This window comes from Chrysochloris asiatica, unplaced genomic scaffold (assembly GCF_000296735.1).
Source record: "Chrysochloris asiatica unplaced genomic scaffold, ChrAsi1.0 scaffold00410, whole genome shotgun sequence".
Classification (NCBI taxonomy): Eukaryota; Metazoa; Chordata; class Mammalia; order Afrosoricida; family Chrysochloridae; genus Chrysochloris; species Chrysochloris asiatica.
In genome coordinates this window covers 830,405-836,763 of record NW_006408928.1, presented here as the reverse complement: position 1 = coordinate 836,763, position 6,359 = coordinate 830,405, and the positions used below count along the sequence as shown (strand labels likewise).

At 44.7% G+C, this 6,359-nt stretch overlaps 1 pseudogene; it reads right to left on the bottom strand.

Moving 5' to 3' along the window:
* Window positions 1-4,260: 4,260 nt before the first annotated feature.
* Window positions 4,261-6,359, bottom strand: part of LOC102833637 — a 34,233-nt pseudogene continuing 32,134 nt past the window's right edge.

Genomic DNA, 6,359 nt, shown 5'->3' with positions numbered 1-6,359 from the left:
CTTTGGAACCTAACCCTGTTTGTAAGTGCGGAGGAGGTGCAGGAGACACTTCGAATAGCCCCACAGTGTAGGCACCTCACACAATCTATTGCCACTGAGTGGATTATGATTCATAGAGACTCTGTAGGAAAGACAACTGTTCCATAGGGTTTCCAAGACTGTACATCTTTACTGGAGCAATTGCCTCATCTTTCTCCCTCAGAGCGGCTGATGGGTCTGAAAGATCAACATTCAGTCAGCAGTCAGGTGATAACTTTTGGTACCAACAGCGCTCATTAAAAAGGGCAAAAGAAATGTGCACATGACAGTATCATCTCTGTAAAGGACACACTCAGAATTTCATAGAGATATGAACTTTATGAGAAACAGTTCTAAAGTGGTATGTCCAATTATCACAACAACAAAGACGATGGTTGTTTGGATTTTGTATAAGTGAACTTTAAACATCTGCTTGCTTTCTCTCAAGAGGGGAATTCTTTTATTAGCTTTTCTCTCTTAAAACTGAATTGCCTGAACTGCACTGTTTTCTCCTCATTTCCTTGTCTTTTTGCCAATCACCCATCCGTCTCCCACACTGCAGATTGTCAATGAATACAGCATTTGAGAGCTCAGAAATGTAGGCAAATAGCTTGTATTCATGGTTAGGTTTACACAGTTCCTCAAAGTGAACATAATTATGAAGAAACCTAAAAGACTGAGAGTTCACGTTTGGGTATTTAGTAGAAAGCGCCGAGTCCAGGTGTGGCACTGTGGGTTAATGTGCCAGACTACAAAGCCATTTGAACTACAAGGTCAACTGTCCAGGCTCACCAGATGCTCCTTGGAAACCCATAGCAGTCACTATGGGTTGGAATCGACTCAATGGTACTTCACAACAACAGCAACAACTGATCCAAACAGGAAGACACTTGGATAGCATCTTCACACACAGCAGCCTCTTGTACTAAATCCATCATAGTGACACCTAGTGGGCAGAGTGGGTCTGACTGGCTGTAGCACCCAGAACCTTGCCGCTTTGTTACTGCACATGTTCTGTAGGTGACCACAGTGATGGGGAAGGTAGGATCCCAACCAAAATGACAACAGTCTTGATGCCCACAGCCACAGCTGGACAAGACTCGGAAAGACATCCGGTGCCTGTCTACCCACTTGCTATCTTCACAGGCCGCACACCCAACCCAGTGCCTTCAGTTGTCCTGAGAAATGTCCTCCCTGGGATCTTCTAAGCTGGAACACTGACTGATACTGTTGCATTCTTTCAGGAGTGAGTCAAATCTTAAAATAAAGCAAAATAAAGCAACCCATTACCATCAATTTGAGTCCTACAAATAGAGACCCCATGTGACAGAGTAGAACTTCCCTAGGGTTTCCTAAGCTGTCATGGGAACAGATGGCCAAGTTTTTCTTTGGTGGAGCCAGTGGGTAGGTCTCAACTGCCAGCCTTTATGTTAGCAGATGAGTGCTTAAGCAATGAACTACCAGGTCTTCTTGAGACATGCAAACTATAAAAAAGGAAAGCAGATTAAGGAAACACATGCATGTACATTTGGTGGTAAAGCTTAAACCCTGCACTTAGTCATAAATGGATTCGAATATGCAGGGCTAATGAATAGCACTTCACATTTGTTTTTTAAAAGGAGTTTATTTATTCTACCAAAATTATTTTGTTGCAGTGGTGTGCCATCGAGTAGATTCTGACTCAGAAACACTGTATAGAATTGAGGATGCTCAACCATCTCTTAATCTCTTTTATGAAGAGTCAGAACATAACAACTGTGATTACAGATTACAGAGGACTTCATATAAAGACTTTCATTGTGATTGAAGTCAGGTTATTTGTTGTTATTGTTGTTAGATGGCATCAAGTCTGTACTGACTCATAACAACCTTATGCAAAGCAGAACGAAGCACTACCTGATCCTGAGCCAAGCTCACTACTGTTGCCATGCTTGAATCTATCGATGCTGCCACTTGGCCAATCTATCTCACTGGGGGTCTTCCTCATTTTCTCTGACCCTTCACCTTACCAAATATGATATCCTTCTACACTGACTAATCCTGCTTGACAATATGCCCAAAGTATGAGAGAATAAATTTGGCCATGTTGGCCACCAAGGAGCACTCTGGCTGCACTTCTTCCAAAACACATCTATTGGTTCTTTTGACAGCCCATGGCACTTTCAGTATTCTCCTCCAACACCATAGGTCAAATGCATCACTTCTTCTATGGTGTTCCTTATTCACTGTTCAGCTTTCGCATGCATATGAGGTTATTGAAAATACCATGGCTTGGGTCAGGTGCACCTTAGTCCTCAAATTGACACCTTTGCTCTTCAACTCTTTAAAAAGATGTTGTGCAGCACATTTGCCTAATGCAATATGTTGTTTGATTTCTTGACAGCTGCCTCTGTGAGTGTTGATAGTTGATCCAAGGAGAATGAGGTTCTTGACAACTTCAATCTTTTCTCCTTTGAAGAGAATGTTGTTTATTGGTCCAGTGGTGAAGAGTTTTGTTTTCTTTACATTGAGATGTAATGCACACTGAAGGCTGTACTCTTTGATCTTCATCAGAAAACGTTTAAGTTATATTCTCTTTCAGCAAGCAAGGTTGTATCATCTGCATATTGTAGGTTTTTATTTCAGAAGGGCAGAGAACAAGGCCCTATCCAAAGAAGCAGTGATGCCAAGGATGGTGGAAGTGATGATGAAGTGGAGAGACGGAACGCCTTGGGACTATAGACTCAAGGAGGGAGAGTGCCTGTGTGCTAATGCTGGGGGACAGGCTTGTGGATTATGCCTTTTAGTTGTTTGAATAATCATATATTCCTCAGAGCTTCAGTGTACATAAAAAAAAAAATTAAAGCTGATGTTTTACCATGTAAACTATCACTCAATTCTCTATAAAAACTAAAATAAACAAACAAAGAAACAACAAAAACAACAACAAAAAACAGAGATTAGTCCACAGCCTACAGCACAGTATATCTAGCCGCCATGCTAATTAACAACTATCCGATTTTTTCCTTCACACCTTCCATCACCACGCCAGTGATGACCCCACCCACAGTGACTCCTTGTGATCCACACCTGTGATGTCTCTAGGCCTCTCCACATCCTCTCTTCCCATCACTTGTCTGCCTCTTCATCATTCCTAACAATGATGACCCATACATGGGCTGTCTCCTCACCCTGCCTTCCAGCTCTGTCCACACCCAAGAATTTCTCATGAAGACAGTCCCTTCAGAAAATCCTGGGGCATGAACTCTCATCAGAAACCCCCCACATTAGTCATAAGTGAAGCAAACCAAATGTTCACCCGAAAATGAGTGTTTACACACAATGTGGTCCTTCATAGATAATAACTAGACATTGAAAGAAAGGAATCATACTGATTCAAGGCATAGCATGGATGCGTATCCAAAACATTGAGCTATGAAGACTATAGTAGATGATTGATTCTATGTAGGTGAACTTTACAGAGTAGGTAAATCCATAGATACAGGAAACCGAGTCGTGATTCACAGGGTACAGGGAGGGGAGAGCAGAGCATGGGTCTAAGGAGCTACAGGATTATGGAGTTTCATTTGGGAGGTGAACATGCTCTGGAACCAGCCACTGTGATGCTGAAAATCACTGTGATTTGTGACCCTTCAAATGACTAAAATGTAAAACTTTATTGAATGTTAAATTAAACATAAAACAGTAATTCAACTACACTATAAAGCAATATAAAATAAGAAAATAGTCAAATGTGATCACAGAGGTGCCCTCTCCAGGAATTACATGAAAGATCCGGGTGGAGATGATCACATCTTATTCTGATGCTGGAGTAGGTGCTGAGGCTGGTTCTTCCTCTATAGCAGGTTCTGGAGGGGGCACTCCAGGTAGATCTCCAGGTGGAACAGAAGCAGGCTCTCCCTCAGATTCTGGGAGTGCTGATGGAGAAGTTGGGGAGAGACCAGGCTCTGCCTCATGAGGTGGTCCTACAGATGGTCCTGGAGGTGGGGTTGGACCTTGAGCTGGTTGGAGAGCACATGCTGTACCTCACGCTGGAGCTAGAAGAAGAAAAAAGTTACCCAACACCACTAAATTTTCTTGTGTGAAGATGAACACTTTGCAAAGCACAAACTCCCTTGTCTAGGATTACCCCCAGACTGAGGCCTCCAGAGGTTGGTGTCAATTTCCCATGAGCTCTGTTCACCACCTGCCTCTTGACACTCTTCCTGTGTGGTCCAGTCCCATGATCCTGCACACCTAAGCTCATATAACCACCACTTCTTCCTCACCCTGGGGCTCTGTCTCCATGGGTTCTGAGGAATCCAGCTGAACAAGGAGCAGGTGGGCCATGTGCTCCAGATCCAAGCCTATTGTGTTCAGCTGAGAATAGACCTTCACAAACTTGAGGGAAGCAGGTCTTGAGGTAGATGGAAATTCTCCGGAGACTTTTCTAGCCAGGTGCCCAGGAGGTGCCCATGGCCCTGAGGGTGAGTGGGATGACAGCAGGGTTAGGGGCCTGGTCTTCCTTCCACACAGACCTCCTACAGCACCCCCACAGGAGCTGTTCCCTGATGCTTTTCCTGTCCTTCTTGATGTAAGCTTCTCCCTCCCACTACGGTCCTGGCTGTGGATGTTGTATTCTCTGTGTACATGGGAGGATCTTTTCTTCCTGTTGACACTGTTCACACAAAGGGAAGGGCCCCAGCCTCTGATCCCCACATGCACCTAAAACTGGGGTTCAGGAAAGTTAGGAACAGGACTCTCCCCTCACCTCCTGTTCTGGACCCTGGATTGTGGGAGAAACAGTTGTGGATATGGAGTCTTTCAGGGCTGACTCTGATCGTCTATTTCCCGCTCTGATCCCCATTACATTGGGGGTGTCAATTCCACCTCTTTGTGACAGCTTCCTCCTGCAGGTTGAATTCAATCCTTTCGTTGTTATTGTTAAGTGCTTTTGAGTCAGTTTAGACTCACAGAAACTCTGCATAATTTTTCTGATGAGTGACTGGTGAGTTTGAACTACCAACCTTGTGATTTAAACCATCCTTGAGTTGAGTGCTTGTCCTATGAAGCAACACCTTCTTCTAGGTGAATCTAAGTGTGGGGACCCAACTATCTGCACAGTTACCCTTCCCAACCATAGCCTCCCACATGACTTCCTACCCTCTGTGCAGACAGGAGCCCTTCTTTCTTAACTCAGAATCTACTCACTCTTTGAGTTGTTACTTGGTTCCGCCAACCCAGTCAGAATAGCGAAGGACACAACCATACCTAGAGGCAGAAGGAAGGACATCACCTGTGATTCACTGTGGACACCCCCTGTTGATGATGCCCATAGATCCTTTCTGCCTAACCAAATACACTGGGAACCTGGAGGGTGGTGATGGTGTCTGCTGTGCTGATTGAAGGAGACTCAGAGCCTAGAAGAGACTCTTCCTGCATATTTGTTGAATGAATGACCTCAAGCACTACCTTTCCTGATAACTGAGTGGGTCTGGTATCAGAAGATCTTTCCTCTGCCTACACTAAGGATAAGAACCTACTACTTAGAATCTCACACCCATTTTACAAATTGGGAAATGACTGTGGTCAGAATCACGGGGTCACTGAGGAATGAGGCAGAGGGCTCTGGGGAGTGGTCTGGACCCTTTTGAATACCACAGCCCCATCAACAGTATCTTCTGCTGAGCCAGGCTCTGGGTGAACAATTTCTGTGTCTTATTTCCAGGGAATCCTCACAATACTCTACAAGGTGATCTACTTATCACCGACTTTTGAGGAGCAAACTGAGTCCATAAAGAAAAGATATTCTCAAGATGCTGAGCTAATTGTTGGTAATATTTTCATTGGACATTAAGTGCTGGACACTCACCTTTGGAAGATAATGTACAAGACCAGCTGGGTGGTGGAGAACTCTTTGTACTGTCTCAATAAGGTCCAGATATAAGAGAGGTCCCCTCTCAGAAATGCAGGCACCAGGTGCTCCACCCTCTTTTGGACTGCCTTGCTGAAGTGCATTGGGCAGGTTTCCTCCAGGGCCATGGGAGGTCCTGGGTCACTCTGGAGGTGGAACAGAGGAGGGATATACAGTCCGAGGCAGCTCTATGAAACCCAGGCAGGTAGGGAGCTCATTCCATCCCCGATGGTCAGAGAGTGCACTGAGTAGACACACCCCATAAGATCCCTTCTTATGGCAAAGCAAGACATGCATTTTTTTCTTCTTCTTTACATCTAAGAGATGTAAAGCCAGAGTGCTCCTTGGAGGCCAGGATGTCTAAGCTTCGTCTCTCCTATTTTGGACATATTGTCCGGAGGAAACAATCGTTGGAGAAGGATGTCATGCTGGGTAGGGTGGAGGGTCA